Below are 10,570 nucleotides of genomic sequence, written 5' to 3'. Positions count from 1 at the left end.
TATTTCGTAGTGCCGACTTGTGCACTTGTGAGATTTCCGTGGCTTCTTCAGTGAAGAGGTAGTATACGTTTAGAAGTGAATATCTCGCGAGCTACGTTGTTGCTCATAACTAATTACGGAACTATATATGACGGTAGTACCTGTTCCCGAAAGAACAGTTACCGTGGATGACCATGCAGCTTTGCTAGAAATGAAATGATAATTAAATGGACACCCTAGCTGCAAGCAGGCGTTGATATATTTCATTGGGGACATGTTGAAAATGTGTGCCCCGACCGGGACTCGAACCCGGGATCTCCTGCTTACATGGCAGACGCTCTATCCATCTGAGCCACCGCGGGCACAGAGGATAGTGCGTCTGCAGGGACTTATCCCTTGCACGCTCCCCGTGAGATCCACATTCCCAACATGTCCACACCACTAAATTCGCAGTGTGCCTTATAGATGTTTGCTCAGATGCATAGAGCGTCTGCCACGTAAGCAGGAGATCCCGGGTTCGAGCCCCGGTCGGGGCACACATTTTCAACATGTCCCCAATGAAGTATATCAACGCCTGCTTGCAGCTAGGGTGTCCATTTATATATCGTTTCATTTCTAGCAAAGCTGCATGGTCATCCACGGTAACTGTTCTTTCGGGAACAGGTACTACCGTCATATATAGTTAAAAATATGGCTTCCCGGCCATTGACCTTCTTGTGCGAACGCACACGCTATGCCCGAACTCGTACGGGACTTGGTAGATTAATCTGCCACGAGTAATGAGTATGATGGGCAAACATCTACGTATAAGGCGCACTGCGAATGTAGTGGTGTGGACATGTTGGGAATGTGGATCTCACGGGGAGCGTGCAAGGGATAAGTCCCTGCAGACGCACTATCCTCTGTGCCCGCGGTGGCTCAGCTGGATAGAGCGTCTGCCATGTAAGCAGGAGATCCCGGGTTCGAGTCCCGGTCAGGGCACACATTTACAACATGTCCCCAATGAAGTATATCAACGCCTGCTTGCAGCTAGGATGTCCATTTAATTATCATTTCATTAATTACGTGAAGTAGGAATCTATTGTTCCCTTGATACTCAACTTATATTTTATTTAATTGCTGGATCATCGACACCAATAAGTGTTTTACAGTAATAAATTGCATTCTTAAAGGTACTCCTGCTATCGTACTCGTCATTTAAAGTCGCTAAAATAGTACCTGCAGTTTTTAATTAATTGGAATCTTTCATTTATAAATTTCTGTGTTACATTCGCAATAGCCGAGTGATAGGAACCTTCGACCATTCGATTCATGTGGATATTCATATTGTATACTGTAGACTCAGCAGTATTTGGCTTGTAATGAGGCATCTACGTATCCCAACCCCTAGCCAACGAAACCAGCCAAAACTTTTAATGTTTCAACTCTGCGTCTGAGGGTATGTAGTTGAGGGTCACTTCCTTTTCTATTTGAAAGCCCGCAAGCCTTTGTGTTTATGACTTTCCAAAAAAAGCTCCATGTAAATTCTGTTATGCAAGCGATATCGCTCTAGCTTGTAAGTCAAATGAGCTTGGTCAGTCAGAGGGAGCACTAGCACATGACTTAGCGGCCCTTAACTCACATTTCAAAAAATGGAGACTGAAGCTCAGTGTCAGCAAGAGCGAGGTTTGTGGGTTTCACCTTAACAACAAACGAGCTAACACTGAGCTGAAGGTGCAATGCCATGGCAATATTCTCCGTCCCAATAAATACCTCAAGTATCTTGGCATCACACTGGACCCCACTCTTACAAAAACAAGCTGGTCAGGGTGGCTTCAATGGAGACATTGCGTACATCAGCTCTTGCCCTTGTTTTTTTTTCGGCCACAGAGTTCTGTGCTTCAGTGTGGTGTAATAGATGCGATATCACCATCATCGATGCACAGCTCAGTAACATGATGCGCATGATTACTGGTACAATCAACTCCTGTCTACTGGCTTCCCCAGCTAAGCATTATCTACCCACGACAGATTTGCAGAACTTCGAGGCTACCACAATGTACAAGAGAATAAGCAAGTACCCACTCATCACGACATACCTGTTTTGCGAAGAAACTTGCTTCGTTTGAGACACCCGCCGCTACTGTATGCTGAACAGATAGCTGAACACCTAAGTAAGAAATCTCTGGAACAAGAACTGGAAACACATCGGAAATTACCAAGAACTAGAATGGTTCAAGAAATATAACTGTGTTACTGTCGACTGAAGTGTCAGTGGACACCCGAGGATAAAGAAACAACTAACCGGCGTGGGAAAGGGGCACGCCATTTACCAAAAGTCATTTGTTATTTCACAGAAGTCCAACAATCTTACAGCACAGATACCAAAAACACAAAATAAATACAAATGATCTAGACAGTTATTGCAAAATTTCTTCGGGTGAACCAAATGATGATAGATTAGTTAATTTAAAGGAGTAAAATGCACGACTTAGGAAGGACTGACAAGCAAGTGGTATTGCATTGTATCGTATTGTATGGAACTGGGGACCTAGTAACGACGGAGAGGCTTCGTCCCTGCCGTAGCCCTCAGTGGTTCACAACACCACAGCAGGCCACAGCAGTCCACGCACCCCACCGCCGCCGCACAAGGAACCGAGGGTTACTGTGCGGTTCGGCCCCCAGTGGATCCCCCCGAGAACGTCTCACACCAGACGAGTGTAGCCCCAGTGCTTGCGTGGTGGAGTAATTATGGTGTTCGCGTACGTGGAGACAGTGTTTGTGCAGCATTCGCCGACATGGTGTAATTGAGGTGAAATAAGGGAACCAGCCCACATTCGCCGAGGCAGATGGAAAACCGCCTTAAAAACCATCTACCGACTGGCTGGCACACCGGACCTCGACACTAAGCCGCCGGGCGGATTCGTGCCGGTGCCCGGCACGCCTTCCCGCCCAGAAACTGGTGCGTTAGATCGCACGGCTAACCGGGCGGGCAGCAAGTGGTGTAGTCAAATATTACTCAAACATGCGGTTAGCGCTGGGCAAACAATGACAGCAGTGATGCTAAAGATTACAGTTCCAACATTTGGCTGGCCGAAGGGGATGCTTGACATTAATGAACATAACTTACAAGAAGTGAACTAACAAAATAACACAAGTCTGCTATCAACACAAATATCTAATATTTGATAAATCAGAGAAGTCCCTTGGGCGCAATAAACATACTGGCGTGTAAAAAATAATAAAATACTATTTAACAAATTGAGCATTACACCAATATTAAAACTATTACGTTAAAACCAAACTTCAAACAGGGAAAACAAGGAAGGGGCAGGTACAGCAGGCCACGTCTTAGTAAGATGGTTTAGAATAACGGGCACCACTGGTTAAATTAACGCCCGACTGCTACGAAATAGAAAGTCAACTTATCAGAGATGCTGTAACAAACCAAGAGGCCGCAACGTCTCAGAGGCTACGGTGAGACGGAAAGCGGCGCGCCGCCCACGCGCACGTACACAGCCGACGCGGACAGACTACGCCGGTGGACCGACGGGAAACAGATAACATCCCGGGGCAGCGTCTCCAAACATAACGAACAGCTCGGAAAGCCGAGAACAACAATGCAAACATATAATTCATGCATAATAATCACATAATGTATGCAGCAACAACTTATAATACTCAAACTCGAACTCTGTGCCGGCCGCTTCAGTCCGGGACCGCGCTGTTGCTACGGTCGCAGGTTTGAATCCTGCCTCGGGCATGGATACGTGTGATGTCCTTAGGTTACTTAGGTTTAAGTAGCTCTAAGTCTAGGGGACTGATGACCTCAGATGTTAAATCCCATAATGCTCAGAGCCATTTGAACCATTTTTCTCCTTTGGTCACTAACGCACGTGGCGGCCTAGAACATATGACACAATTAATTTCAGGGCCAAATGACAAGCTAAGCAGACACTGAACAAGTTACAATTAGAGGAAATTTTGTTGTTGTTGTTGTGGTCTTCAGTCCTGATACTGGTTTGATGCAGCTCTCCATGCTACTCTATCCTCTGCAAGCTTCTTCATCTCCCAGTACCTACTGCAACCTACATCCTTCTGAATCTGCTTAGTGTACTCATCTCTTGGTCTCCCTCTACCATTTTTACCCTCCACACTGCCCTCCAGTACCAAATTGGTGATACCTTGATGCCTCAAAGCATGTCCTACCAACCGATCCCTTCTTCTAGTCAAGTTGTGCCACAAACTCCTCTTCTTCCTAATTCTATTCAATACCTCCTCATTAGTTGTGTGATCTACCCATCTAATCTTCAGCATTCTTCTGTGGCACCACATATCGAAAGCTTCTATTCCCTTCTTGTCCAAACTATTTATCCTCCATGTTTCACTTCCATACATCGCTACACTCCATACGAATACTTTCAGAAATGACTTCCTGACACTTAAATCTATACTCGATGTTAACAAATTTCTCTTCTTCAGAAACGCTTTCCTTGCCATTGCCAGTCTACATTTTATATCCTCTCTACTTCGACCATCATCAGTTATTTTGATCCCCAAATAGCAAAACTCCTTTACTACTTTAAGTGTCTCATTTCCTAATCTACTTCCCTCAGCGTCACCCGATTTAATTCGACTACATTCCATTATCGTCGTTTTGCTTTTGTTGATGTTCATCGTATACCCTCCTTTCAAGACACTGTCCATTCCGTTCAACTGCTCTTCCAAGTCTTTTGCTGTCCCTGACAGAATTACAATGTCATCGGCAAACCTCAAAGTTTTTATTTCTTCTCCATGGATTTTAATACCTACTCCGAACTTTTCTTTTGCTTCCTTTACTGCTTGCTCAATATACAGATTGAATAGCATCGGGGAGAGGCTACAACCCTGTCTCACTCCATTCCCAACCACTGCTTCCCTTTCGTGCCCCTCGACTCTAATAACTGTCATCTGGTTTCTGTACAAATTGTAAACAGCCTTTCGCTCCCTGTATTTTACCCCTGCCACCTGCAGAATTTGAAAGAGAGTATTCCAGTCAACATTGTCAAAAGCTTTCTCTTAGTCTACAAATGCTAGAAACGTAGGTTTGTCTTTCCTTAATCTATCTTCTAAGATAAGTCATAGGGTTAGTATTGCCTCACGTGTTCCAACATTTCTACGGAATCCAAACTGATCTTCCCCGAGGTCAGCTTCTACCAGTTTTTCCATTCGTCTGTAAAGAATTCACGTTAGTATTTTGCAGTTGTGACTTATTAAACTGATAGTTCGGTAATTTTCACATCTGTCAACACCTGCTTTCTTTGGGATTGGAATTATTATATTCTTCTTGAAGTCTGAGGGAATTTCGCCTGTCTCATACATCTTGCTCACCAGATGGTAGAGTTTTGTTAGGCCTGGCTCTCCCAAAGCTGTTAGTAGTTCTAATGGAATGTTGTCTACTCCCGGGACATTGTTTCGACTCAGGTCTTTCAGTGCTCTGTCAAACTGTTCACGCAGTATCATATCTCCCATTTCATCTTCACCTACCCCCTCTTCCATTTCCATAATATTGTCCTCAATAACATCGCTCCTGTACAGACCCTCTATATACTCCTTCCACCTTTCTGTTTTCCCTTCTTTGCTTAGAACTGGGTTTCCATTTGAGCTCTTGATATTCATGCAAGTGGTTCTCTTTTCTCCAAAGGTCTCTTTAATTTTCCTGTAGGCAGTATTTATCTCACCCCTCGTGAGATGAGCCTCTACATCCTTACATTTGTCCTCTAGCCATCCCTGCTTAGCCATTTTGCACTTCCTGTCGATCTCATTTTTCAGACGTTTGTATTCCTTTTTGCCTGCTTCACGTACTGCATTTTTGTATTTTCTCCTTTCATCAATTAAATTCAGTATCTCTTCAGTTACCCAAGGATTTATACTAGCCCTCGTCTTTTTACCTACTTGATCCTCTGCTGCCTTCACTATTTCATTCCTCAAAGCTACCCATTCTTCTTCTACTGTATTTCTTTCCCTCCTTCCTGTCAATTGTTCCCTTATGCTCTCCCTGAAACTCTGTACAACCTCTGGTTCTTTCAGTTTATCTAGGTCCTATCTCCTTAAATTCCCACCTTTTTGCAGTTTCTTCAGTTTTAATCTACAGTTCATAACCAATAGATTGTGGTCAGAGTCCACATCTGCCCCTGGAAATGTCTTACAATTTAAAATCTGGTTCCTAAATCTCTGTCTTACCATTATACAATCTATCTGAAACCTTTTGTATCTCCAGGGTTCTTCCATGTATACAACCTTCTTTCATGATTCTTGAACCAAGTGATAGCTATGATTAAGTTATGCTCTGTGAAAAATTCTACCAGGCGGCTTCCTCTTTCATTTCTTAGCCCCAATCCATATTCACCTACTACGTTTCCTTCTCTTCCTTTTCCTACTGTCGAATTCCAGTCACCCATGACTATTAAATTTTAAACCAAACTAATACTACACTCAGGTAATATCAGACAGACACCACAAGGTAAATTTAACACTTGAGACAGAGTGATGGAGAACCACATCCAGCGGGAGCAGCATCAACACGGGAACGCATGTGTCATTCAAGTGACGAGTACCTTAACCAAAAAGGGCAGAACAGGCGGAACCAGAAAATAAACAGCACTCCAACACCCACATCAGCAGCTATGCCTCCTTAATCCATGCGTCGTCATTATGTCAAAGTATTGCCGACCAACACACGTCTACCGATCACCGGATGCTTGGACCAAACGTACGCCCGTATGGTCTGTCAGCACCATACCGTTCGTCATATTTACCCCTTGTCTATCTCACTGATTGCGGCCGACTGCCTACCCGTGTGGTTAACAAAACCGCTCCAAAGAACTACAACCAAAGACTCAACTAACAGACGACAGAAGCACCACCTGGCGACTAGAAAGAGACGGATCGAGCCAGTAGCCAAGATGTGAAACATAGAACGAGCCGACACGGCTCATGGGCGTGGATTACAAACCTAGATTTAATACACACTTCAAAAAAAGTTTTGCTTCATCTCGGTTCCGAGAGTTCCGGAACCTGTACAGAAAATTGGAACAGAAATCAACATAAACATCATTTCTGCCCTTTTTATTGCTCATGGTTCAAATGGCTCTGAGCACTATGGGACTTAACTTCTAAGGTCATCAGTCCCCTAGAACTTAGAAATACTTAAACCCAACTAACCTAAGGACATCACACTCATCCATGCCCGAGGCAGGATTCGAACCTGCGACCGTAGCTTACTGCTCATGAAAATCACACATTTCATATTGTACCACCATACAACGAGACCTTCAGAGGTGGTGGTCCAGATTGCTGTATGCACTGGTACCTCTAACACCCAGTAGCACGTTCTCTTGCATTGATGCGTGCCTGTATTCGTCGAGGCATACTGTCCACAAGTTCATCAAGGCACTGTTGGTCCAGATTGTCCCACTTCTCAACAGCGATTCGGCGTAGATCCCTCAGAGTGGTTGGTGGGTCACGTCGTGAATAAACAGCCCTTATCAATCTATCCCAGGCATGTTCGATAGAGTTCATGTCTGGAGAAGATGGTGGCCACTATAGTCAAGCGATATCACGATGGGTGCGCTAATTGCCGTCCATGAAGACGAATACCTCACCAATATGCTTCCGATATGGTTGCACTATCGGTCGGAGGATGGCATTCACATATCGTACAGCCGTTACGGTGCCTTCCATGACCACCAGCGGCGTACGTCGGCCCCACATAATGCCACCCCAAAACAGCAGGGAACCTCCACCTTGCTGCACTCGCTGGATAGTGTGTCTAAAGCGTTCAGCGTGACCGGGTTGCCTCCAAACACGTCTCCGACGACTGTCTCTTTAAAGGCTTATGCGACAAGAACTGGTGAAGAGAACGTGATGCCAGTCCTGAGCGGTCAATTCGGCATGTTGTTGTGACCGTCTGGTGTGATGGTTGCAAAGATGGACCTCGCCATGGACGTCTGGAGTGAAACTGTGTATCATGCAGCCTGTTACGCACAGTTTGAGTCGTAACACGACGTCCTGTGGCTGCACGATAGGCATTATTCAACTTGGTGGCGTTGCTGTCAGGGTTCCTCCAAGCCATAATCCGCAGGTAGCGGTCATCCACTGCAGTGGTAGCCCTTGGACGGCCTGAGCGAGGCATGCCATCGACAGTTCCTGTCTCTCTGTATCTCCTCCATGTCTGAACATCACTTTGGTTCACTCCGAGACGCCTGAAAACTTCCTTTATTGAGAGCCCTTCCTGGCACAAAGTAACAATGCGGACGCGATCGAACCGCGGTGTTGACCGTCTAGGCATGGTTGAATATAGACAGCACGAGCCATGTACCTCCTTCCTGGTGGAATGACTGGAACTGATCGGCTGTCGGACCCCCTCCGTCTAATTGGCGCTGCTCATGCATGGTTGTTTACACCTTTGGTCGGGTTTAGTGACATCTCTGAACAGTCGCAGGGACTGTGTCTGTGATACAATACCCACAGTCAACGTCTGTCTTCAGGAGTTCTGGGAACTGGGGTGATTCAAAACGTTTTTTGATGTGGGTATACGGTCGGCTTAATTTTATTTTATGGTTCAAATGGCTCTGAGCACTATGGGACTTAACATCTATGGTCATCAGTCCCCTAGAACTTAAAACTACTTAAACCTAACTAAACTAAGGACATGACAAACATCCATGCCCGAGGCAGGATTCGAACCTGCGACCGTAGCAGTCTCGCGGTTCCGGACTGAGCGCCTCGAACCGCTAGACCACCGCGGCCGGCATTTTATTTTATGCAATGACATTCATTTCATATTATAAATGTGCTGCATTTGTGCAGCATATGAATGATGATGATGATGTAAGTGTCCCTTCTTTTATTTGCAAACGGCCACATTTCTGTACCATAAGCGACTTTCTGAATAATACTGCGGAATGCCCCTTTTTGTGTTGTTGACTGATACTATTGATCCAAATCAGTCCATGTAGGGACTTAGCCACTTGTTTCGCAATAGTTACTTTGGCCTCTACATCTTTCTCACAAGTACCGTCACTGGATATAATAGAAACTAATGATTTAAAATTTTAACATGTTCTTATTTTTGTCATCTTTGAGTACTAAATCCGTTCCTTGTTTACTGATGCACATGTACTTTCTATGGGGTGATTCCAAAAAAAAGAAGACATTTCAACAGTTTACTACAGAAAAACGGTGAAAGATAAAAACCCATTGCTCACGTCACTAGATGGAGATAGTTTCAAAGATTTATGTTCGCACAGGCACTATACCATACTCTCAACATGAGACCATTCGTTTCTTGACAAACATCGAAGGTTCAATCCCGCGTCCGGCCATCCTGATTTAGGTTTTCCGGGATTTCCCTAAATCGCTCCAGGCAAATGCCGGGATGGTTCCATTGAAAGGGCACGACCGATTTCTTTCCCCATCCTTCCCTAATCCGATGAGACCGACGACCTCGCTGTTTGGTCTCTTCCCCCAAAACAACACTTACTAACATCGAAACGGCAGTCGATTTTGTTCCACACACGAAAAGACAGATTCCTGTTTACTGAATCGACAGCCTCAACAATTCGATTTCTCAGCTCTTGAAGAGTGGCTGCCGTTAAGTGGGACAAAGACTCTGTCTTTTATGTACCGCTACAGAAAAAATCGCAAGGTGTGAGGTCTGGTTAACTGGGAGGCCAAAAACAATGAACAAGATATTGGTGTCCACCTCTCCCAATCCAACGTTGTGGTATGGTATTGTTAAGATAACGTCGCACCTCAAGGTGTAAGTGACGCGGGGCGCGGTGATGCATAAACATGAGATTATTATAATCTTCGTGAAGTTGAGGAATCAACCAATTTTGCGGCATATCCAGGTATGACATCCCTGTCACAGTTTCCTCCACAAGAAAGAAAGGTGCACAAAACTTTGTGCACAGAAACGGCACAAAACACATTCTGTTTCGGTGAGCCTCTCTCATGATCGACGACGACGGGCTGTTTATTTTACCCAATAGAAGAAACGTCGAACGTCCGAAATGATGAGTCGTTCGGAAAAAGTGTCCTCTGCCGTATCCTGGAGAACTGAAATGCAAAATTCGTATCTTCTGTTACTGTCGCCGGGACGCAGTTGCTGCAAGAACTGTACTTGGAAGGTAAACTTCCTGTCCTGTACGTCTTGCGGACTTGCAAGGGCTTCGTGTGAAAGCATCTCGGATACGCGACATTTTCATCAGACGTGCGTGGCCAACCAGTGCTCTTCCCTTTGTGTCTGCAACCAATTTCCAGGAATTTTATATGCCAGTCATAGAGGCAGCCTCTTGCTGAATTGCACTTGAGCAATGGATAGACATCGCGCAAGTTACAAAACGCAAAATGATTTCTCTTGTGTTGTAGTCGCCATGTTGCTACAAACAAACAACGCAGCTGTGTCAAAACCTTGAACGTTCTCCATGCAGTGACAAGTGCAATGTGTTTCTATCTTCTATAGTTTATCTGTAATAAACGACTGAAATCTGTTCTTCCTTTTTTAATCACCCTGTATTTTCGAAATTAGCGTTTACAACCCGTTTTGTATGTTTCTCCAGCAATTTAT

The 10,570-nt window shown here is 44.8% G+C and overlaps 2 non-coding genes across 2 annotated transcripts; one reads left to right on the top strand and one right to left on the bottom strand.

The window, feature by feature from the left end:
* Positions 1 to 267: 267 nt before the first annotated feature.
* Positions 268 to 342, bottom strand: Trnat-ugu. The gene has a single exon. It is a non-coding gene; the product is annotated as a tRNA-Thr (tRNA).
* Positions 343 to 885: 543 nt separating this feature from the next.
* On the top strand, positions 886 to 960 carry Trnat-ugu. Its single transcript has one exon. It is a non-coding gene; the product is annotated as a tRNA-Thr (tRNA).
* Positions 961 to 10,570: the final 9,610 nt, after the last annotated feature.

This window comes from Schistocerca piceifrons, chromosome 2 (assembly GCF_021461385.2).
Source record: "Schistocerca piceifrons isolate TAMUIC-IGC-003096 chromosome 2, iqSchPice1.1, whole genome shotgun sequence".
Lineage (NCBI taxonomy): Eukaryota > Metazoa > Arthropoda > Insecta > Orthoptera > Acrididae > Schistocerca > Schistocerca piceifrons.
This window is presented reverse-complemented; position numbering and strand designations above follow the sequence as displayed.